This window comes from Stenella coeruleoalba, assembly GCF_951394435.1.
Source record: "Stenella coeruleoalba genome assembly, chromosome: 6".
NCBI lineage: Eukaryota > Metazoa > Chordata > Mammalia > Artiodactyla > Delphinidae > Stenella > Stenella coeruleoalba.
In genome coordinates this window covers 46,458,254-46,484,829 of record NC_137151.1, presented here as the reverse complement: position 1 = coordinate 46,484,829, position 26,576 = coordinate 46,458,254, and the positions used below count along the sequence as shown (strand labels likewise).

Genomic DNA, 26,576 nt, shown 5'->3' with positions numbered 1-26,576 from the left:
GGTTGAGAGTCTGCCTGCCAATGCAGGGGACACGGGTTCGAGCCCTGATCTGGGAAGATCCCACATGCCGTGGAGCAACTGGGCCCGTGAGCCACAACTACTGAGCCTGCGCATCTGGAGCCTGTGCTCCACAACAAGAGAGGCTGCGACAGTGAGAGGCCCGTGCACCGCGATGAAGAGCGGTCCCCGCTCACCGCAACTAGAGAAAGCCCTCGCACAGAAACAAAGACCCAACACAGCCAAATAAATAAATAAATAAAATTTAAAAAAAAATTTGTATTCTATAAAATGAAACTAAGTATTAAATTGCAAGCAGGCAAAAAAAGACTTTATATAGTATTTATAAGCCAGGTTTTCAATTTTTTTGTGCAATCTTTATCTAGCAGAAAAAAGTTTCCTGATAGCGAAAATGTGAAGGATTAAAAAATACTTTTTATAAATGATATAAACAATGGATAAAAAGAGAAATATTTCAATAAGGACATGGTGGAATACAGGGCCTTGATTGGGATGCTCTATATCTAATTTTTGGGTGAAATACGTTAAGTGAATATTATAAAGTGAAAAATATACAAAATATACTTGGGGGGAAGCATGTATGATATCTTTTCATCTTCTCACTTAAAAAATTTTTAACAAAGTATGTTTAGTGACTCTCAATCAAGCAGAAGTTGATTTAAAATCATAAATAATACTAATATGCAATCAATCCTTTTACAAAAATATTTTCCACTTGAGAGTATTTCCCAGTGTTTCAAAAGTCATAATCTCTTTCATAGTCAAAATCAACCAAACAAAAAGTGGCTTTGTGAATATGGTTATATGTTGATTTTTGAAACAAAATTCCTTAACATATTACAGAGCAGATATACTGGATGGTTAGTAACAGCAAAGGGTCAACACAAATTTTATACATTTGACTTTTAATTTCACTTGTGGTGGAAATCAGCAAATATGAGCAATAACAGAGTTCAGATTCTGGGACTGAACAGACTTGGATTTGAACCTCCACTCTCTCACATAGCGCCTGAATAACTACGGCCACTGACTTCTTTGTGCCCATTTCTTCATAAATTTGTTGTGAGAATCATAGTAAATCATGCCTAAATGGCCAAGAAGAACACTGGTTACAATTATTAACAAGATTTTTATAGGGGATAACCTACTCATTTTGTTGGAAACATGGCAAGTGGTCTTGAAATTATGCCGAGGCTACCAGCAAAAAGGTAAGATTATCTTATTCCTTTTTGGGTTGCAAATGCACAAGACGGTTCTGTAATAAAAACCTACTTCCCCTGAAATCACATGCAGATTAAGGAATGCAAGTATAACAATTGTATAAGTATGAAGTTAATGTTTAATCCTTCAACTGGACAGAAAACTCCGTAAGGTTTCGGACCATGTTTGTTTCTTTTACCACTTACCCTAATACCTAGCACAGCTCTGGTGCATGGTGGTGACTCAGTAAATATCTGTTGAATGAATAAGTGAATGAATGAGCTAATGTCAATCAGAGAAGATATAGAAAGGCCAAAAGATGAATAATGGGAACTATGACCATCTGAGATGAAGAACAATCAACAATGAAATGCTGGTGGTCCTGGGAAAATGGCAAAGACCTGAGGAGTTTAGAGAACCTGTGAGAGTCTAAAGGAACAAGGAGACTTGAAAGAAGCTTGACAGGGAGAAGGATATGTGCTCTAGGAAAGGGAAGATACCACAGAAAACACTGAACAAGTGACAAGAATCAGAAAATTCAGGTTTCATAATGAGAGATCCTGTCATATAAACATTCCAGTGGTTCTGGAGAGAGCAGTTTCAGCCTAAAACTATAGAGGTGTAGGACTAGAGAAAGGAAATTATACTTTCACAAAGTCTAAAGGATCCATGAAAAATGCCTCTGGTTTTGCACAAGAAGGGCAAAATATTTCCTTAAAGAGGAAAGAAGCATAGAAGGACACAGCAACCAAAAAGAATGAGGCTACAGAACAAAAGAAAGCAGAAAGATTCAGAAGAATCTAAAAATTATTTACATAGTATCACGCTAATGAATAAAAGGAAATGAGTATACTGGCCATGAGGAAGATTAAATGATTTACCTCCTAAATTAATGTAATCACCTTCAAAATGAGCAGTTACTGATATTTTGTATGGTTTGTGTGCTAAGATACCTGAAATTCCCCCACAAAAGCATGAGTGACAGTGCAGTAGGCACTATGTGGAAGAAACAGAAGGATTTAAAGCTATGATTCTGGGGTGGACCCAGAGAGGGGTGCATCAGCTCATCTGAGCATGCACGGAACCACCTGGGAAGCCTTCTGAGTGAGTGCCACCTTGGATTGTGCTGCAATAAAGGGTCCATTTACGGAAAGCAGATTAGGATTTATGGGATGTGCCTATCACCTCTCTGCCCTGCTCACTGTACTGCAGTCCCTTGGTATCTGCATGGGAGTGGTTCCAGGACCCGATGTGGATCTGCAGATGCTCAAGTTCCATAGTCGGCCCTTCCACAAATGTGGAACTTGCCGATACCGAGGGCCAACTATACTCGTTCCTCCTCAGAGCCAGATGTTTTGTTACGAGTAATGCGGATGTAACTGCTTATCAAGTTTGATTTTGCTTGGCTCCATGTTGATACATTCTCTGTAGTTCAAGGTATCTTTAATCCTTGTGACAAATTTCATATTCCTCTGGTTTTACAGCTTAAACCAGGGGAGATAGTAAGGGAACAGAGAACACAAATAATTTACACTGGAACATAATTAATTAGGAGTTAACTGCATATCTCATGTGTTATTTATTTGCTCATTCAACATATACTTATTTTGCTACTACTATATCCCAGAACGATTATAAATGCTAGGGATATAACAATTTAAAAAGACAAGAACCCCATCCTCTCAGAGTTTTTATTCAGGTGTTTGTGGGAATGCAAAGGTTTGGAGACAACAAACAAGTTAACATTTATTTAACCACTTTTACATTGCCTAGAACTCTGACTCTATGAGCCATGAGCTGCTTCTTATACTGATATATACTCTAAAGGAAGTATGGCCTTTTGGGTACTTGAATTACCCTTACATTTAATATAAGTGCCTTTGAAACATCTGCTATAATTAGAAGCAGCAAATGCTTTTCTATATTTAATTCTAGCTTCCTTTATTGCATTTTGTGAAAACATATTTATTCTTCTCATCATAAAAGTAACAACCATATTACAGAAATATTGAATCTAGAAGAAAGGGAAAAAAGGGCCCTAATTTTAGCACCTTACTACAAATCATTCAGGATTTCACTACATTTCCTTCTAACATTTTTAATGTTTAAATAGCTGTATGTTTACATAGTTGTAATTATAATATGTAATACTTTTGAATATTTTTGTTTTCTTTTAAGCATTTTCTCCTTACTTCATAATTCCTGTTTACTTTAAAATTTAGTAGATCCAAAAAAGAAATGATACAAGTGAACATATTTACAAAACAGAAACGGACTCACAGACTTAGAGAATGAACTTATGGTTACCAGGGGGGTAGGGTGAAGGGAAGGGATAGTCAGGTAGTTTGGGATTGACATGTACACACTGCTATATTTAAAAAGGATAACCAACAAGGACCTACTGTATAGCACAGGGAGCTCTGCTCAATGTTATGTGGCAGCCTGGATGAGAGGGGAGTCTGGGGGAAAATGAATACACGTATATGTATGGTTGAGTCGCTCTGCTGTGCACCTGAAACTATCACAACATTGTTAATCAGCTATACTCCAATATAAAATAAAAAGTTGAAAAAAAATTTAGTAGATCCACAAATTAGTGAAAAAGCCACATATGTATTTATCTTTCTCCCAGACCATCTAAAAACTTTAAGAATGAATGTAAAAAGTCTATTTTAAGCCTAACTAGTCTTTAAAGTGGGGCTCAATGCTAAAGGTTTTAGGCCTAAACAATGCTAGGTCAAAATGTGATATTAGGTATAATTTTTAAAGTATTATTATATATAGTAAGTGTTGTATTTACATTACCACACATTTCTACTTTAGATATGCTGTTGGATAAAATGGGAAAATCAATGAGATCATTTTTTTCAATAATATACATTTATTTAGCAACTAGTAAAATGCTAGGTTCCAAACATATAACTCGAAAGTTCAGAAAACTAAAGAATCACACTTTTAAAATAAAAGAATATTTATACAAATTAAACTACTGCTTCTCTCATGACTCTACATTCCTGGATCATTTTCTGATGTTAGCTGAAACTTGCTAGCTGTAGAAGACATGTCTAAAACTAAATACAGAATACACAGAATTTCCATATATACTAATTTTATTGAAGGGTTATGATTTTAAGACATCTCTTGCATCACAAGATATAAACGCCTCAGCTAGATGACTACTCACTCATAAATTTAGTATATGAATACATGTATCTTCTAACTGAGGGAAAGATTAATCATTTGCCCCTAAATCCATACCTTCAGACTTCGCCTTCATGTTGATTCTAAACTTCCTTTACACAATAAGACAAAGGTTTTTGTTTGTCTGTTTTGTTTTGATTTTGTCTCAATAATCCCCAAAGATCCACTAGAGATAAAGTAGTATTTATTAACATGCAAACATGCTTTATTAAATTAAAATTAAATTAGCTTCTGTGATCTGGACACTAATGAAAATATGCAAAGGCAAGTTTTAATAGGCAGGAGAGTGGTCACAGCTATAATTGAGATAGGGATGCCATGGATGGACAGGGACTGCTTCTCTGACTTGAGAATCAAAGGCACATAGAAAATGGTTTATTTTCTGTATTCACCCACTAACAAAATATTCTATGAAGCTTCACTTTCTCTCATTTGCATTATGAAAACTGACTTTGCTTCTCTAACTACAATATCCTCAGGGGCAGTTACTCCTTCCAACACTACTGTCACCCTCTAAAATATCTGAAAGTCACTGACATAAGACTGATATAAGAGGATAACGCCGATGTACGTTAGGCCTAACCAGTACTCAGGATATTGACAACACAAAGCCAATGGTTTTGACATTGGCAAATAGTGTCAAACTATTCACAATTCTGCTGAAATTCCAGGTCAGCATTTTATGAATTAGAACTGGCCTGGGTGGCAATGAATAACTTCAGATACTTGATAATTTCAATTTTGTTTTAAAAACTTTAATGAGGCTGACCTGGAAATATATTTCAGTGGATTTCTCAAAATGAAGACAGAAAAGCTATACATCGAGAATAGATAAGAGAGATGGGTCAACAATGTTAAACATTTTTCTTTAAATGTGTCTTAGAAGGTTAGGTATTAGGTCATCAGTTCCAGTCTGTGTAGCATTTATCTCCATGAATAAAATATTTTGATGATAAAATATTTTGATAGTTAATAAAATATTGACAATTACACACCTTTTTTTGTGATATTAAATTTTCCAACATAATGACAGGATTATTGGCTGATTCCAAATTATAGCTATGATAACCCATTATGTGAAATTATGTTTGCAGTTAGCATTAATCAAAGAAGTTCATGATTACCAGCAAAAATACTAATAGAAATTAGAGATCTGAAAGGGTCAAAGGATGTGTGTTAAAAGAAGTATGGGTAGGACTTCCCTTGTGGTGCAGTGGTTATGAATCTGCCTGCCAATGCAGGGGACGTGGGTTCGAGCCCTGGTCCAGGAAGATCCCACGTGCTGCGGAGCAACTTAGCCCGTGTGACACAACTACTGAGCCTGCGCTCTAGAGCCCACGAGCCACAACTATTGAGCCCACGTGCCACAACTACTGAAGCCCACGCGCCTAGAGCCTGTGCTCCGCAACAAGAGAAGCCACCGCAATGAGAAGCCTGTGCACTGCAATGAAGAGTAGCCCCCACTGGCGGCAACTAGAGAAAGCCAGCATGCAGCAACAGACTCAACACAGCCAAAAATAAATAATAAATAAACTTATAAAAAAAAAAGTATAGGTAATATACACTTACACTGGACTATTTTAGCTACCGCAGAAAGGGCAGCCAGTCACATGACCTTCTTACGTAATGGTACATTTGCAGTGGCTAAATTGTAGGGTAGTTCACTTAATGCAAATTAACAATAAAATGACTACATAAGGAAAAGGTGATTTTAAATGATAATCTCAGAATTACATATAGCAGCAGTCAATAGCCATGGGAAGTGGATCACATATAATCCATAGTAAATACTGGCACATTTGGCATATTTAGAGCAATCTGCTGGTCCTCAAAACAAACAGAAGGCTAGTAAAATACTATGCCAACAAGCACCCACTAAGTACACAGGTCATTTAGTATACAAGCTCAGAATCTGATTAGAGTTACTGGAATCATAGACCCGAGCCTCGTCTGTCATCCAGTCATAGTCATAAAATTAGAAAGATCCTTCGGAATCACTTGGAAAGGTATGCTTCCTATTGTTAAGAAAACAAACTCTAGTGCTTGTAAAATAGTGGAGAGGAACGTTTAAGAGCTCAAGCTCTGAAGCTCCAGAACTGAAAGAGGATTTTCCGCAGATCTATAAAAATCTGGCTCCTATAAACTGAACAGGATAGAAGCTAACCTTGGCCAAGACTAGAATTCTACAAACTGTTGTTAAACAGGTGTTTTTGGCATGGACAATCTACATTCCACATATTAGAATACCTTAAGTAGATTCTAAAACTGGTGTGGAATCTGTCAGAGTTCTAAAATCTTAAGTGCAAAAACAAATAAAATAAAATTGGGGATATAATTGAATTGAGCTCTGATGGTCAATATAAGACTGCATAAAATGTAAGCTCAAGGCATCTTTTCTCTCCTCATGCTATAAAAGTTGTATATTTTGGAGGCTTTTCCTCCAAAATTGCTGTAGAATAAACCATATTTGCTTCACACAATTCCTCTCAACCTGAATCAGAATACCCTCTTCCTTTATTTTGAACTTGAAGTACCAGGAGTGATTTTCACTTGTCCTTCTATATCAAGTGCTGCCTCATTCATAGTAAGGGACTTCATATAGAGTCTCTGAACCCCGTATACTTTGAACCACAGCCTTTTGTTCAGTTTAAGAAATATCTACAATTATAATCCTTAATTGAGAAGCCAAATCCATAGAATGGAAAATAAAATATCTACTTTTATGTGTACTTCCATCCACTGCCTTTGATTTCTAAAGTCCATAAAATTTAGATGTTACTTCTCTGAAGAAGCAGATAACCTTATGGCTGCTTTACTTCCTGTTCCCAAAGAAATCATTACTTAATATCTACATATACCCACTTTAGGGGTCTGACCATCTTGTGGCTATGCAACTACGCATCAAATCTAATACAGATCCCATGTCTCCAATGCCCAGTAACAAGACCACTCAAGATGCCAATAAAGTCACCATTCCAACAACACAGAAAAATATATTTCCATCGAAATACAGTAACAGGTCAAACAAAAGGCACACTGTTGAGATATCCTGAGCTTACAAGATAACTGTGTGCCTCTTATCTGACAATGGGTTAGATAGCAATTAGTTTGAGGAGCTTCAAATTTAAATACAGATGTTACAGAACAGAGGTCAATAAACTTTTTTTTACTGTAAAGGGTCATATAGTAAGTATTTTAGGCTGTGTGGGCCACTTACAGTTTCTGTTGAATATTCTTTTTTGTTCATTTGCTTTTTCAACTGTTTAAAAATATTAAGACATTTTTAGCTTAAGGGCCATATAAAAACAGGCTGCAGGCCAAATTTGGCCTGTGGGTGACACTTTGCTGATCCCTAATATAGAATAACCTGCTTCTTGTCTCTACTAGACTCTAAGAACCTAGAGATGAGGGATGAAAAGTGTTCAACCACTTTAATATTTCCACTGTTCAGTACAGTGAGTTGCACGTAGCAGCCATTCAAAAAATATTCGATTAATGAATGAATAAACAAGTGAATGAATGAATGAATGATCTGTCAACAGTCCAGTAACAGAATTATTACTTACAATATTATTTGTCCTGCCTACCAATAACTAGTTCTTTACTCTGAGGCAGGTAGATGACTAACTTCACAACCTCCTTGTGATTGGATGTGTTACTTCTGGTCTGGATCATTTAATGGCAGATGTGAGACCTTCCAGGGCTCTTTTCTCCCCCCTTTCTTTCCAGTTTGATGATCAGCAATGATTGAAATGGTGGCTGCTCCATAAGGTCCCTAAGTGATTATTATGAACAGAGATACCTCTGATCATGATGGTCATACAAGGAGAACAAGAAACAAACCTTTGTTGTTTTAAACCACTGAGGTTTTGTGGTTGTTTCTCACTACTTCATAATATTGTCTATCCTGATTGACACAGTACCAATCATACTCATCTTCAGACTACATACAACCTATTTTAAAATTCACACCTGGCTGTAGTACAAAGCAGAAAGACAATGGCATCTTTATCACTCTGCTAAACAATCAAGTGCTCTGAGTTTTCAAATAGTTTCTAAGGGTGATCTAGGGCAAATCACCAATCACTTCAATTTTATGACCTGTTTTCCTAACCAGGATAGGATAATCAGCTTACTTTTTTTTTTTTTTAATTGGGGTATAGTTGTTTTAGGATAGTTACTTTCTAAGATCACATTTGCAGGGAAAATTAAGAAAACAACTATACAGATGTTATTTACAATTGAATAAGTTGGCTAATTACTAAATTTCCTGTTTCCTTGAAAACTAGTTATTTTGATCATTAATACATTGATGTAGAAACAATAAGAAACTGGATAAGTACTTTCTCATATATTTCTTACAGTATAGATTGCTATTTGCTAAAACCCCTGTAAGAGAAATTGTATCTATAAAAGTATATCTAATCAATAATATTAATCCTGAGAGGGAAAAGCTATAGATTCAGAAACACTTAAGAGACACATCAACCAATTGCAATGTATGGATCTTCTTTAGATCCTGATTCAAGTAAATTTTAAAAAATCAAAAAACAAACAAAAAACCCCCTCAAAAAACCAAACTTACAACTGGAAAAAATCTGAAAACTGACATGTATGATGATAATTAAGGACTATTTCTAACTTTTTAACGTGTGATAGTAATAGTATGGGTTTTTAAAAAATGAATTCCTGCTTTTAGATATACATATAGAAATATTTATAAATGAAAAAAGTTCTAATAGCTAATGTTATAACATTTTCAGGACAATTATTTCCATTTCTCTTACCCTAGTCTAGAGCTTTAGTAAAGAAAGGTAATGGGGATAGAGATCAGACAAGGAAAAAAGGTATGCAGGCAGGATTCTAGACTCCTATTCTGATTTCAAACAGAGTAAATCAGTTTTTACTTTTGCCTGTGACTACCAAAAAAACCCAAGAAACAAACCTGACTAAATCCAGTTTATCCCAATATGCCCTACAGCCCCATTATCATTAGCCACTCCCTGAGTCATCTATAGTCTTCCTTGGTTGCCTCATTCTACTCGTCTTCTTCCCTGAGGCATCTTTTCAATAATCCCTTCCGACAATGCTTTTTCTATTGCACCTCTGTTACTGCCACTGTAATTAATAATTAACAATTGACAATCCTCTATGCCTCACTGTCTTCACAAAATGCTACGTCTAGAGACCTATTTGCCTTAATAGAAACCCAGAGGACACCCTTCTCTGGTAGCCCTTTCTAGAGAAGGATATCTTCACTCTCCCAGCACCCTTGTATTAACACTGGGGATTAACAGCCTCCCCCGCCCAGAGGCTGGGGGAAGTAGGAGGTCAACATTCCTCCAGCCACTCATTTCCAAATCATGACTGCCACTCCTCATATAAAAAATTCTATTCCTTTGAGGTTTATTACTTTCCACTTATACGCACTACATTTTTTGTTTCCACCGAGGCAATGTTTTTAAATGAAAGAGCAAGGAAGGAAAAGGGATAAGAAAATCATTCACACGGTTTTAAACTGATTCATGAAAAACAATTACAACACTGAATTTTAATATTAACTTCACACCCACCAATTTTAGCAATGTGCCCTCCCCTTAAGTCCAAGAGTTTTATTTGTACATCAAGAGAAAGAGTTTAATGCGCAGTCTGACTTACCTACTACCACCTCCCCCAACACACACACAAAGCACAGTAAATCTAAAATTAAGGCAACAGTGACCTTTTTCTCTTCTAAACTGACTTCATCACTACAGTAGGGTCTTGACCTGATCTATCTTCTTGTCACACAGTAACAAAAAAATCATCACAGCAAGAATCTCACACTTTTAAGGAGAGCAGGCTATTTAGATTAAATCAGGTACTAAGTAGAAGACTAAAATATTTCTTTGTGAGGATTCTTGGCCAGTTCTATGGGAGGGGTCTAAGGCCTTGGGTTTCCAAAGAAACCTAGATGGAGTATTCACTGCATCTATCACTTCATGTCCTATGCCATTTTTGTTAAAAGGGTAAACTTTTGGGCTACATATGCGTACTCAAGAACATTAACAAAATAAAACAGAAATTTATAGTTCTCAGTCAAATCACTGTAGTTTAGAAAACTTACAGAAAACATACATAAACATTTACCCCTGGTAAAGGAAATACTACTCTCAGTCAGACCCAACTTATCTAGCTTTCAGGAGATATGAAAATTTAGAATGATAAAATTTTTGAGTTAATAAATAAATCTGATACATTCATAATATAAGAGCCTGTCATGGAAAGTAATATTCTATTGTCAGGGGGTAATCAAGTGCCATTTTATTCAGTTTTTATACAACAGCTAATTCAGGTGCCCCCTGAAGAACTAAAGTGATATGCTATGTGATGTGTTAAATCTAAAAGCATTCAACTTACTACTCAATCAAACCCTTGGTTGGTATATAGGTTATATCCCCAGAAAAAAAACAACAATAAGCTGAACTAAATCACAGTGAAAGGAGCCAGTATTTTTCTTTATGCTGTATAACACAGATACTTCTAAAAGCATTTTTTAGAAACAGAGCAAACCATGTTGATAATTTCTAAAATAGAAATACTACCTACAAAGACAAAAGTCTGTATTTTGGCTCATAAATTTTTTAGATGTTTGATCCCTAGTAAAACGGGAATCTGTTTTGCATCCAAAAATATATTATCCCAAGGGATGACACTGTGTGAGACGGTATAATTTAGTAAACTTATTTTTAACTAAATGATGACTCATTTTCACTATGCAGACTTCAGGTAACTACAATATATGTATACATAGTCCCATTAACTAAATGTGTTTTGTATCTGACTTTCAGTATATCTCAAGATGTTATATCTATTATAATAAATGCTAATATTATATTAGATAGTATGATCAGGGCAGAAACTATGTTCGAATTAGGCATACTGAATTCTCTAGATGCATATAATGATTAAAAGAAGGTGAATAGATATGTACACTTAGCTATAATTTCCTCCAGAAGATAACATCTGATCATGTAAGACATTTTGTAAACATGTACTATCCAAAGAACTTTAAATTTTTTCTTCATATAATCTTTCCAATTTAGTATTTGATCACACCATGAAAATTATTTAAAAACAAAACTTAATGATTACAAAACTCACAGTATGTTAACCATTTATTCCATTTTCAACTAAAAAGAGAGTTATCCAACATGACATCTTCTAAGAAAAATTTGTAAGACAAAAACAACCAGTTTTGTTCTTTAAAAGTGTTTAAAACAGAATGCATTTTTTTTTTTTTTTTTTTTTTTTTTTTTTTTTGCGGTACGCGGGCCTCTCACTGCTGGGCCTCTCCCGTTGCGGAGCACAGGCTCCGGTCGCACAGGCCCAGCAGCCATGGCTCACGGGCCCAGCCACTAAGCGGCATGTGGGATCTTCCCGGACCGGGGCACGAACCCGTGTCCCCTGCATCGGCAGGCGGACTCTCAACCACTGCGCCACCAGGGAAGCCCAACAGAATGCATTTTAAAGACAGAGGGCAACCTAGGAGGACTCACGGACAGAAATGGGTAATGCTGAACTAGCACAGAGAAAATATCTAAGATCATCTTTAATGAACAGACAGTCCAACAGGTAGAAACATACTGGGCATATATATTAGCTATAATACCATTAAAGCATTGAAAGACCTCAGTCTGAGCCCCAAGGTCTATTATTTAATGATTGTGTAACTGTGGACAAGTCACTTCTCTCTACATGCCAATTTTCTCATCTCAAAAAAAGGGGATAGGGCTTCCCTGGTGGTGCAGTGGTTGAGAGTCCGCCTGCCAATGCAGGGGACACGGGTTCGTGCCCCGGTCCGGGAAGATCCCACATGCCGCGGAGCGGCTAGGCCCATGAGCCATGGCCGCTGAGCCTGAGCGTCCAGAGTCTGTGCTCCGCAAAGGGCGAGGCCACAACAGTGAGAGGCCCGCGTACCGCAAAAAAAAAAAAAAAGGGGGGGATAAGAAGAGTACCTATTTCACTGGATTATTAGGAGGATTAAATGAGAATATAAAGTGACTTAGCACAATGTCTGCCTCAATAACTGTGGCCCTCTGCTAACTATTCACATATTTATATGTACATATACATAAACCCACATTTTTATATATACACACACATAAAGAAAAATACATCATACATAAATATCTATGTATATTTACATATGTAAAACAGTTGGAGTGTGTCAGAAAGAGGGAGAGAATATAATCTACTAGACTGATACTAGTGATTTTAACTTTAAATAAAAATAATTCTCAATATTTTAAACTATGTCTATCATTTATAGACATAGTTTAAACGTAATTTAAAGTTAAATTATTACTTTACTTGGAGTTATCATCAATTTATAGTAATATTAAAGTTTTACACTTACATTTTAAAAGACTGTTATATAAACAAAATATTAAGTTCTTTTATAATGTTATTTCTGTATTTCCAATTTTCACAGCAGTGAAGTTGCCAGACTTTTCTATAATTCTAACAATCTAGAATGTGCTATGTAGTATCAGAGGAATGGCATGAAGTTTAACAATGCAAAAATGAAAAAAAAATCTCCAAAATACACTTTTGGACAAGATGGTGAAATGTGAACTAGAGATATGCCCTCAAACTTTTATACCTGGTACTCTACTTATTTCTCCATTAAAGAACCTTGGTCCCACCATAATAAAACAGAATGGTCATTCTGTCTGAGGATTTTTTTGTTGGTTTGTTTTTCCAGAGGTTCTCTTATTGATTTATGTTCTAACAATTGTGGTGATACTTTTGAATAAAGCAGCTGGGATTACTTCTCTGTCCTACTAGTAGCAAACATACTACAAATTTCAAATTACTGAAATGGATATTACATATATCATCACATAAAAGCACCAGTGACTGAATCTTACCCCTAAAATAGAGTGCTATGTTGATATACAGAGAAGTCTTTACGGAAGCATCACATGCTTTTGTCCTTTGATCTTATTCAGTATTTGTGTTATTTAATTAATGAAGATATTGAAAAAATAAGGATAAAATGGCTTAGCAATACTTTATATAAATAGGAACCACCTACTGTAGAGTTTCCCACAAGCTCCTTATTATCCAGCATTGTGACACAGCTGCTAAACACAGTAACATAGTATAAGGTGACATTTATATAAATGTTAAATCCAGAAAAAAGCACTGGCTATATAACCATTTACTGTGAGCTCTTAAGAAAGACTCCTGTCAATAAGGAAAAAACATAAATGCCAACAATAGTGGATTGATCAAATAAATTATGGTTCTTCCATTTAGTATAATTCTATCTGGAATTTTAAAATTATGTTGATAAACATGTATTGTCATGAAAATATATTTACGATGTATCAAATGAAAAAAGGTTGTGTAAAAGTATGCACATTTTGATCCCATTAAAAAAATTACAATAGAATAGATATGTCTCTTTTGCTCTGTCTCTCATTTCCTCCCTCCTTCTACCTTTACATTGTATATTCACACAGAGTAACAAAAGGTATGTAATGAAAAACATGTATACTAACAGTATCTCTGAACAATGAAATTACACATTTGGAAACTTTACTCTCATTTATCTATACATTACAATTTTTCGAAAGAGAACTACTCGTTCCTGTAATATTAAAAAAAATTAAATGAATGAATCCTGCATTAGCTAAAAATTTGGGTTTTAGTCTAAAGTGTTTTCTCAATTCTTAAGAACCTTTGTGATATTTTCCTTTACCTACTGGTAACAACACATCACTTAAAATTATAACCAGAGAATGAAATCCTTTCTTATAAATGATCTAGAAGGGCAAATTTTAAATAGAAGAATTGAGTAACTGTTAGTAAAATTAGATGAAGAATCTATCAACATGGTACAGAGAGCAACGACACAGTGAAAGTGAAATGAGGTACCCACAAAGTGCTAACTGGTTACAATTATCACTCATCATCTCCTTATTCTTAAGATGATCCCTAATTCATAAAAGCCACAAAAAAGGAAACTATCGATGCACCATCAGTGGGAATACTTGACAAATGACCAAATAAATACTGCAGTGTACAACCAAATCAGACTTTCTCCAACAGAAGTTACTTGTTGGAAGTATTCTACAACCCAGTGTGGAAAAAACTCCTGGATTCAGATATGATCTCAAAGGGAGCATTACTGTGAAATAACTAATCTAAGATCTGCTTCTGTTCTTCCAATACATTCTCTCCTTAGCATGATCTCAGAAACAAAGTGTACGTCAGATGCTCAAACCACACTAAAAAATCTTAGATCAAACTGAATATGCAGATTCACAGGCCAACCACAAGCTACAGCAGGCAACAGTCTACCCAGAATGTTACAGGACAAGTACTGATGTTTGCCAGCAGGGCAGTGTCAGCTGTTCCTCTTCTGTAGGAGTCCTTGTAGCAGTCCACGTAATGGTCTCCTAGATCATGGCTTCAGTACAAGATGAGACCCACATCAGACAGATGAGGAAGCTGCACTGATTTAGAGGCCTCATGTCCCGCCAGGTGTCAGTACCTCTTGTAACAACTCCATAGGCATAGCTTCCAGGATCCCTTCAAGGGACACATCCATTTATAAGAGTCACCACATTCAGGGAAACCCAAAGATATGGCTTCCTGCCAGGTATGTGTAGTGCTATCAGTACAGATGAAGTTTATCAATTTTTACCATAAGCAATGTTGCCTAGTGACACAGCTGATATATTACCCTTATCAGGTTACCAAGGAAACAGAGCGAGCAGTTAACAGAAGGTCAAACTCTCATGTTGAAGGGGAAAAGGTTTTCTTAAACCTTTACCCACACAGAGCAAGATGCTTTCTATAGCACCGGTGTGAGATGAGCGTAAGAATGACCACTCAGTTATCATGAGATTTTAAAAGTCAGCTTTGGAGGATAGGGGGAGGGATGGAAGTAGGGGGTAGTGTAAGACAGAGGAAAGGAATTGAATGAAATTATTTTGTAACCCTGAACAGCATCCTATTTCCACTTGTTTTAATTCCAGTTAACAGTTGAATAAAAATAGAATCTAAATTCAATGTTTTTGTTTTTTAAGTAACATTGAGAGTGAGATCCTAAACAATATTTACTTATGTAACAAGTCATCTGGAATGAATCTATAGGATACAGATTAATTTATTGAGTCTTGGAGGTATCAGAATTTAAGAAAAATTTATTTATGTCTTGGCAAATGAGAAGGTGTTTAAAGACTTTATCTTGCTCCATGTCTAATGATAATTTGTAAAGAAAATCAAATATAACAAAAATGCCTAACAATTACTGAGTGGCTCTTAATTGGGGTTCAAAATACTTTTTTTGATGTAGATACATTTAAAGCTCATAGACATTTCAGCATCTAGCATAGTGTCTGGTTCAGAGTGAATGCTCAATAAATGTACTGAATTAATGAATATTCAGAGTGTATGCACCCTTTGTATTCTATTTTGCACAGTTACTGTGAATAGGGTCAAAACTTCTAACAACATTAACTTGTGTTTCTTAGTATTAACCAGAATAGATACAACTAGCCTTAAATCTATATTCAGTTCGAAACACTTATTGAGCACCTTGATGTGCCATGATCTATGCTAGGTGCTGGGAACGCCATCTTTGCTCTCTAGGCGTTCCCAGAAAATTCTAACATGACAGAGTACAAAACTGGATGGTGCCAAAAATTCTCTGAAGAACAAAAGAAGCCTGACAGTATGTCCAAGCCAAATCTCAAATGATAAGAATGAAACAAGCACAGATAAATGAAGTGCATTCTTCACTGAAAGTATAGCTTGAGCAAAGCCCTGGAGGTGAGAAAAAATACAGTATATGTGGTAGATTTAAAAACAGTTTAGTACTGCTGAAGGAAATACTAAGGTGAGTAGATTGTGAGAGATGAGGCATCATTATCAGATATACGTAAAATATTTACCTATTAACACACAGCATTTAAAAATCAATAAATACCTATAAATCTACCCAGTGAAAATAATGTTGTAAATGCCTCTTGGCCCTCCCTATCCCCAAAGCTTTAACTATACCATCTGCTTAATTCTGGAACATACAAATAACAGATATGTTGTATTAATCACACATCAATTAAATGCTAAATTCATCTTTTCAGCTCTGCTTTGAATATATTCCAGCCAATGAGCATCAACAATCTCCCTACCTTTAAGAAAAATCACACAAGGCACAGAGTTTACAGTGTTTTCTATTAAAAAAAAAACCCCTATAATCCATAGAATATTCAAACTTAGCATTTTATTTTGTAACATTCCTATCCCACACTTTCCATGTCATCTCTAATTTATCTAACAGGCGGTCATTTAATTTAACACACTCAGCTTTGAAAAAACTCACATTTTAATTCACATTTTAATTCATACTGTGATATCCCTATATTAATTTCCTTTCCTAAAAATGGCTGTCCTACATCTTTTTTTTTTTTTTTTTTTTTGCGGTACGCAGGCCTCTCACTGTTGTGGCCTCTCCCGTTGCAGAGCACAGTCTCCGGACGCGCAGGCTCAGCAGCCATGGCTCACGGGCCTAGCCGCTCTGCGGCATGTGGGATCTTCCTGGACTGGGGCACGAACCCATGTCCCCTGCATCGGCAGGTGGACTCTCAACCACTGCACCACCAGGGAAGCCCCCCTACATCTTTTTTGAATGATGATCTGAAATGTTCATAACACTGCTTCTGAGCTGTTACTGTCAAAGAAAACAGTCTGGTTTCAACTACGGGATAGAGAATGTTCACAGGCTAGGAAAACACAGAAACACCTCCCAAACTCAAAGGTTTGCTCTTCTGATAGCTGGAACCTCAACTGATAGGTTCACACAGCCTACTGGGGTCCAGTTTCCTCCAATCTTAAAGCTATTCTCACCGACCTTCCTCCCACTTCTGCCTTAACAACGCTGGGAAATACCAGGATATATGAAGAGAGGAGAGCCTCAACATGGGGGCCTATGAGGCTGGAAAGAGGCCTGCCAGGCCCTTCTTGGTACATGCTCCAGAATAAAGCAAAGATGTTTCACCCTTCCCCTGTTTCTTCTCTGAGCAGTTGGGGCTTATACATTTGAAAACTGGGGATGACGTTAGGAGCTACCTAGTCCCAAATCTTCCTTTTGGAAAGTGGTGATGCCTAAATTTATTTTCTCAGATGCTGGCTGTGCAACTCTGTCAGACTCTAAAGCAGTAAAGAATCTCACCTAATCACTGGGTTGTAGGGCTTGAAGGAGGTAAGACAAGCAGGAACCATAATTTTAGGTATCAAGAAGTGACCACAATATACAATTTCACCTCTCAAGTATGTTATCAGAAATACATCAATATAAAAGCAGTGGACTATACAAAAGAACAAATTGCTGTCAATATTTTAAGTATTGTTTTTCATACATCAATTACTAAAGGAATAAAGGGAGGAAAGGAGGGGAGGCAAGAAGGAAGGAAGGGAGGGGAAATTGGCCAACATAAAGCTTCCAATTATTTGCCAGGTAGTTATCTCAAAGTTAGTGCTCTTTTGTCACTAGGTAAGAGGAGGGTGAGCTCAGCTGTGAGGCTTGATGGGCCCTATGAAAAATGGCTGGGAATGGACATGGTTGGGGCTGGGGGCATTAGCTGGCCGCAGAGAAACGTGAGGAGCCGCAAAAATTAGAGTGTCCAAGGTGTTATGAGGAAAAATGTAGATTTGATCTAGGGTAGCACTAACTTCTAAATGATATTAGCTGGTAGAAGGAGCAATATGGAAGGGATCTTTGTGTAGTGATGACACATGAAGATAAGTAGTAGAAGCAGTACGTTTCCTGAGATCAATCCTATATAAGGCAGAAGCATAAGGATTCTCTGCCTGGTATAAGAGGCTGCAGTCCCATGAGATCCCAGGAAATGGAAGTTTACCAATACTGGACAAGTTATCAGACTCTAGTCTGATCAAACAGGGTGACAATGGTGGAGAAGGGTATACCTTATTGGCATTAGAGCACTTACAGACTCAACCTAGGCATTTGGACAATGTGCTAAAAGGCAGAAAGGTTAATTTCCAAGAATGAGATCACTAATACCCTGACTAGGAACTGGGTTGGGCAGGGTCTGTAGGTCAAAGGTCTCAGATACTGGTAAATAAGAAAGCAGCAATATTATAATTGGTACATTCATAGGTTTTACAGGATGTATAAATTGTACAGTGATGGCAAAAGGGGCCATTAGAGAGGACGCATCAAGATCACCAACTTTTTTTTTTTTTTTTAATAAGTGAGCCCTTGTTCACACGTAGGCAGTCTCATCCAAAATATGCATTAGCACAGGAATTAGCAAACCAAGCCCACTGTCTGTCTGTTTTTGTAAAAAAAGTTCTATTGGAACACAGTCATGCCATTCATTTATGTATTGTCAGTGGCTAGTTTTGTGCTACAAAAGCAAAGTTGAGTCTAGCTCATAAAACATTCAGGGCCTTACCGGGTGGCCCTTTACAGAAAAAGTCTGTTGACCCCTTTGTTAGGGCAATACAATTTAGAAAGAATCCTAAGGATCCCCAACTTCTGTTCCTGCCATTTATTTTACTTCTATTTCCCAGGTAAATTAAAATCTGGATGTTTTTCAATGGCAAGGTTTAAACTAAAACAGAGACAAGAAATGTATAAAGCTCCTAAAATTTCAGGAAAGACACAAGTTCAAAACATCTGAAGAATAACTTAAATTCTAAAGAAACCAAAGAAACATCAGTACTCAATCCATCCACAATCCCTAAAACAAACTCTAAAAGTAATGTGTACCTCATATTTCTTTAAAAACATTTTGTGTTTTTTTTCCCCTGTTAGTGATGAAGATAATTCTCAAAAATTTTATTGGAGTACTGAGAGAGAGGCTAAGCAAATTGCTTCTCAAACTGGGTCACAGATGCCAAGGAATCTGTAAACATCTTCTCAGAAATTCTTGTGTTCTCCAAGACAATTTGTAATTTTCTAGAAAAGAATCTGCAATATATATATTTTTTCCTTTTAGCGTAGTATATACAATATTTCAGAAATCCTTATCAGAATATGCCAGTGGTGGAAAGAAAAATGACACCCCCCAAAATCATACTAACAGTTAAAACTCAGGAACAATTTTATGATTCAAGTACCATTAATTATTAAAAATTCCTAAACCTAAGTTTAAACTAGATATTCGTTTGCCTGTAACAGTAATCACACATCTGCAAAACAAAATATCATTTACATGAAGTTAAAACAAAAAGACTTCAGCAAAAGTTTATATATTATTCTGAGCTTATAGAATATAGACAAAGTATTAAATATTTAAGCTACTAAATACAAAATATAAAATTATATGCATTTTGAAAGTATGTTAAGGGACTCAAATTTCAATGATTAGGGTAGCTCAAAAGAATGTAGTTTAGAAAATATGCAAATTTGGAATAAAAACTAAGTGTTTTAAGAGCAGGAACCATGCTGTTTTTTACTTTTTACAAATTAAGATGCTAGGAAGTAATGTCAAATTTTCACATCTTGCAACTTTCCTCTCACCAAAAACAAAACAAAACAAAAATGATATCATACATGTGTATATATTATTATATTTATTCATCTCAAGGTTAAGGCTGCCAACAGGAAGAGAATTTGTAAAACGATTTTATGATAATTCTGATTTCAATCTAACATGCAAACAAACTGGGAAGATATTTTCAGCCAACATGACAAAATGTTAATATCCATACTATACAATACACTCTTATGTATTCATAAATAAAAAATTAGGCCCTCAATAGATGAAAAGAACAAAGTGAATATCAATGGATAGCCTATTAAAAAAAAAGGAAGTACCAATGGTAAAAAAGTACATGAGAAACATTTAATATCCTGAGGATACAAAGAAATAAAAATTAAAGATTTTAAAGAAGAAAGAACCCAAAGCATTCAATGGTAAATAAGACAATCTAACATAGTGCCAGAGTAGATATGTAAATTGACAATATGAAAGATAGCTTTAAAAATCTTCATAGGGACTTCCCTGGTGGTCCAGTGGTTAAGACTCCACGCTTCCAATGTAGGAGGCGCGGGTTCGATCTCTGGTCAGGGAACTAAGATCCCACATGCCACAAGACGTGGCCAAAACATTAAAAAAAAAAAAAAAACTTCATAAACTTTGATTCAGGAATTTCATTTTCAAGAATTCTAGCCTTTGGAAGTTGAGATGCTGATAAAGTCTTATGTAAAAAAATACTTATTGCCGTGGAATAATAAATATTAGAAACAATCTAAGGTCTAACATTAAGGGAATGGCTAAGTTATGGTATATATACACAAAGAAATATTACATTTAAAAGTTTTGAATAACATGGAAATATATTTATAATAGCATAAATTTCCCCTTTTCTTTGATTAAGAAAAACTAGATACACAATGCACAGGTATAGAGAAAAAACATAAAGGGAGGAAAGGGTAGAGAAAAAAACAAAGAAACATGCTGAAGTCTTAACAGTGGTTCCTTCTAGTTTTATGTACTTCCTAGCTTTACCGAAGTGACTAGGAAGTAAACTTAAAAACAGAAAAGAGAAACATAAAAAGAAAAAAACCTCACCACTGTGCCATTGATCACTTAAATACTATTACCAGCTACTTATAATTACAATATTCTTATAATTACAGATCGGTCTGACTTGTATCTCTAATAGGCAAGCAGGGTTATTTATGACAAAGGAAAGAACATTTTGTAAAGGAGTTACATTCTCAATAAAAATTCTATGGGATTGCGAATATGTTCAAAAAATGAAAAATTAGTAAAAAATTATTTATATTATTTTTAAACACCTTGACAAAATTAAACCTCAAAAACTATTTCAAAAACTGCAACACCCAGAGATTGGGAAACTTTTTTGCAGTGGAGAAGAAAACGCATAACACACAAAGAATCTAAGGAGGGATAAAGGGTATCATCATCAGAAATAAGTCCTATCTAACCTTTTCATAATCTTGGTGGAAACATGTATAAAGCCTATTTAGTTAGAAAATGAACAGATAATAAAATGGCAAGGTGACAGGATAAACAGCAGACCCATATCCCCATCTATAAAGGCCAGGTAAAATGGTACATGATTTGACTGAGGTAAGGTCATTTAGGGAGAAATGACAAAAATATATTTATAAAACAAATAATCAGTCATTATAAGAAAAAGAAACTCGGAAGTAATATTTTTTTAAATGTCTTTTGTGAAGTTTTCTGTTTAACACTCGAAATTCTGGGCATTATTAAGAAGGATACTAACAAAATAAATCTTTTACTTTGAAGTTTTCAATGAATTTTGGAATGGCAGTCCATACCTCAGTTAGGCCCTAAAATAATCAGTTTACAAGTGTATGCAACGTAAAAGCAGATTAGTACAATTAACCCTCACTGTAACAAACTGGAAGAATTTCCTTTGGTTATTTCTTAATTGGAAAATAATTTTAAATGTTTAAATCCAGACTATTAAACAATATTTTAATTATACTAGTATATTGGCACAGCTCACTTAATACTAATTACATTTCTACTAGTCTAATGTATTAAGGTAAAACTGCTGTACTATATCCAAACTTAAGAATATGATAATTCTAATGTAAACACAGTGACTGCAGTTGATAGCACTGCATTGTATAACTAAAATTTGTTATGAGAATAGAACTTAAATGTTCTCATGAAAGAAAGAGAAAGAAAGAAACGAAGGAAGGAAGGAAGGAAAAAAAGAGGGAGGGGAAGGGAGGGAGGGGGAGGGGAGGGAAGGAGAGGGGAGGGGAGGGAAGGAGAGGGGAGGGGAGGGAAGGAGAGGGGAGGGGAGGGAAGGAGAGGGGAGGGGAGAGAAGGAGAGGGGAGGGGAGAGGAGGAAGGAAGGGAAGAAAGGTAAACATAGGTGATGGATTCCTTAATTAACTTGATAGAGGGAATCCTTTCACCTTGCATATGTATACACATAGTACCCTTTAAATAGCTTATGATTTTGTCAATTATGCCTCAATCAAGCTGGAAAAAAAAAGAGTCTGGTGATGCCAATAGGGCTGAAAAGTTGATTACTGGGCACTCCATTACTAAACGTGTGAATGTTGTAGTTTACTGTATATATGGAAAGCAAATAGTAAATTATACTTTTCTTCAATTGTTAGAACCAGGTTTCACACATGTGCAAATATTTTCATATTAAAAAAGTCACTGACAACTCTTGGGTTCAATATGTATTTATAAATCATGGTATGATGAAAATATGCAAACTACAGAAACAGATACATGAGTTTTTTGTTTTTTTTTTTAATATCACAATGAAGGATTAATAAGAAGTTCTTGCCAGGGTTCTTCATCCAGAAAGTCTTTCTGCTGCTGTTGTATCTATAATATTAGCAACATTACAAAGGTACACACAACAGGAGACTAGCTACTGTAAAAACTTATATGCAAAATTTCCATTTATTTACTCACTCATTCACCCATGTATGCAACCATCCATCCAATATACCTCATGAAACACTTTCACTGTGTTCCAATGACTTAATTTCTGAAATAGCCAGGAGAAGTTTTGACCAAGCTCATATAAGGCCACTATGTTCTTCTGGAATGCCATGTTGAATACACAAAAAAATGCAGTCTACCAGGAAGTTTTTAAACTAATAACTCAAGCAAACTTTTTGCCTAACAGACATTCTTTGAACAAATCTTTTAAGGTCAGACAGAAATAATGAAATCTACCCGAGGAAAACTTCAAGCATTGTATCTATTCTATATAGAAGCTAGAGATAAATGGAAAAGTATGTGGGGAGACAGATCAACCTTTATGACCACACTTTGCTCATTCTTTTAACGAAGTGATGAAACTAAATATAAATGACAGTGGGGAATATTTAGTAGTAAACAAGTTAGAGCCTCTGAAAATCTTTTTTAAGCATTTGCAATGGAAATAAAATTAAAGCAATCTGAAAAATCGAAACAACTATTCATATATTGGGACATGTTAAGCCATCCATGGTCTAAAATTGCTTCTTAATGAGATCACACATACTACAAAAGATCTACAGAACAAAACTTACACAAATATAAATGTTAGCAACACTGGAGTGAGACGGGTTTGAACTCTGGCTTGTCCCATTTACTGGTATTTAGCATTTCAGTCTTGGTTTCATTACCTGGAAAATACAGACACTACCTAATCTGTAGTTTATCTGTGAGTATCTAACATACAGCAATCACAGAAAACAGTTCATGACACTGTTAAATAATACATAAAAGTTCAATGTTACATAAATGTAATACATACTGTAAGACGGAAGCAGGAAAAAAAAAACAAAGGGAAAAATGCTGACCCAAACTCTGAGATAAAAGGTAGGGAGGGGAGAGTTACTCCTTCCTCCCTTTAAACAGCGCTCTAAGAACACTATTCTTTGTGGAGTTTAAAAGTACAGGGTAAAGAACATCGTTGTTGATAAAAAGTCTTTGGAAATGAACTATAAATCACACTGAAGATTTTAATGTCTGTTCTTTATAATCAATAAATCTGAACCAGATTTACAGTACTCATTTCAGGGCCCAGAAAACAAAACAAATTAGAAAATAAAACAACAACTCAGTAAAAGTTTTTAGAACCTAATTTTTTTTTTTAAGTATGGGAATAATTTTGTGGGCCTTCTCTTCATGCTACTGCTAATATCTAAGACTGAAGGGAAAAACCTAAGTAATGATAGTACTGCAAATGCACTTGACTAAATTACAAACCCTAAAGTACACTGAATATATATATATATATATATATATATATATATATATATATGTTTTTTTTAGCATGTTGGATTTAAAATTGGAAAAACTGATCCCAGTATTATAGTATAGGATTTTAAGAATTATAGTCCTTTTACTAAGTAAGTAACAAGGTCTTCATATTGCTCACATCCCATGACCACAATGCCTTTAAATGCAGAAATCAGTAACAAGAAAGATACTCTTACAGGCTTGAGGCAAAACAAAAACAAAACCAAAAATAAACAAAAGAATTTTTAAAAACTTCAGAAGTCACTGAAGAAATCACAACAGAAATCAGAAAATATTTATAAGAAAACATTAACAAAAACCATACATATCAAAACTTGTAGGATACAGCTAAAGCAATACTTAGTGGACATTTAATTGCCTTAAATGCTTACATTAGGAAAGATAAATGGCTGAAAATTAATGAGAAAGCATCTAAATTAAAGTTTTAAAAGTCAGCATAATATATAATGAATAAAGCAAAATAAAAAAGTAGAAGGAAGAAAATAATACAGATAGTTATGGAAAGAAATTAGGTAGGAAATAAGCAGCCAATAGTAAGTATCAATATACAGTAAGTCCCCTACATATGAACCTTCAAGTTGTGAACTTTCAAAGATGTGAACATGCATTCCATCAGTGTCAGGTGTGAGTGAAATTGCAGCTTGCCCTCCGTCTCCTATTGCTGAGGATCCTTCAGCTCAACCATCTCCCACCTCCACTCCCTCCTGCAGTCAGTAACTCTTCTTGCCCTTTCACTCGATGCCAGCCCTAATATGCCAGCTGTTGTACTGTACTACTGTACTATTCAAGGCACTATACTGTAAGATTAAAAATGTTTTCTTTATTTTTTGTTTGTTTTTTATGTATTATTTGTGTGAAAAGCATTATAATCCTATTACAGTACAGTACTATATAGCCGATTGTGTTAGTTGGGTACCTAGGCTAACTTTGTTGGACTTACAAACAAATTGGACTCACGAACGCACTCTCGGAACAGAACTCCTTCGTACGTAGGGGACTCACTGTACCCAAAAGCTAGTTCTTCAAAAGATGAACAAAATTGATAATGCCATTACAGGGTTAATCATGAACAACATGACAAGCATAAATTAAAAAGTTAAATATGAAAAATGGAATATAACAAATAATGCATATGATTAAACAGATAAGAGAATATTAAGAACAATTTTATGCCAATAAATTTGAAAACATAAATGACACAGATGAACCCCCCAAAAATCCAATAAATTATCTAAAGAACAAACTAGAATCCTAAATATATTTCAGCCGCTAAAGTAATTATATCAAAAGTTAAAATTTTTCTCACAAGAAAACAACAGTTCTGATGGGTTACAGGTGAATTTCACTATGCATTCAAGAAACAAAATTGTAATCTTATACAAACACTTCCAGAGAATTAAAAAAAAAAAGGTTAAACTCATCAACTAATTTTACAAAAAAAAGACAATTACAGAACAGTCTTGCTTTATGAATAGAGATGCAAAATGCCCAAAGTAAACATTTTAAAATCTAATCCAGTATTGAATAAAAAAGATATTACAACATGACTAAGTTGGTTTTATAACAGGAATGCCAAGTTGGTTTAATTTGGGAAATCGCTTAAATGTAATTTAACATTTGCATTAACAGATTAAAGGAGAAAAATCATATAATCATCTCAATAAATGCATTTAATGTAACTTAGTATTTGTGCATGATAAAAACTTTTAATACTAGGAACAGAAGAGGACTTTAAAAATCCAATAAAAGGCATCCACAAGAAAAAAAGTCATGCTTAAAGGTGATGTGGTAAGCATTCTTTTTAAGATCAGCAACATTACAAGCATGTCCATTGCCATCAGCACTATAGATTCTAGCCCCCATATGAAGCCAAAGAGAAGAAATAATAGGTATCAGGTTTGGAGAGGAACAAACAAAAGTTTTATTATTTGCCGAGAATGATTATTTTAAAAATACCCCAAGAGTGTACAAATAAATTATTAGAATGAAAAAAGAGTGTTTAGTAAGCTTTCTGGATAAATAACAAACATACGAAAGACAAATGACAAACTGATGGTGAAATTTCCACAGAAGAACTGCATGACAAGATTTATACTATCTGCTATCAAGACTTATTTTAAAGGTGTAGCAATTAAGGCAAGGATTGGACTAATTGATCAATGGAACACAATGGTGAGTCCAGAAGTTGACCTATTCATATATTAAAACATAACTTAAGGCCAATTTGATATTGAAGATCAACGGTAAAGGAAAATCTATTCAAGAGACAATCCTGGAACACTTAACCACATAGGAAAAAAAATAAAATTATATCCTTATCTCAAATTCTACACAGAAATCAAATTCAAG

At 35.1% G+C, this 26,576-nt stretch overlaps 1 protein-coding gene across 12 annotated transcripts in view; it reads right to left on the bottom strand.

Annotated features, from left to right (window-relative positions):
- The window catches only part of MBD5 (methyl-CpG binding domain protein 5), a 404,533-nt gene that overhangs the window by 348,967 nt on the left and 28,990 nt on the right, over nt 1-26,576 (bottom strand). The window contains exon 1 of one of the 12 annotated variants that reach the window (XM_079924737.1): nt 23,492-25,598. The exons of the other annotated variants lie outside the window; for them this stretch is intronic. The gene's annotated coding sequence lies outside the window, so the exon portion shown is untranslated. Of the gene's footprint in view, nt 1-23,491; nt 25,599-26,576 lie in introns of those variants that run through there. 12 annotated transcript variants of the gene reach the window in all.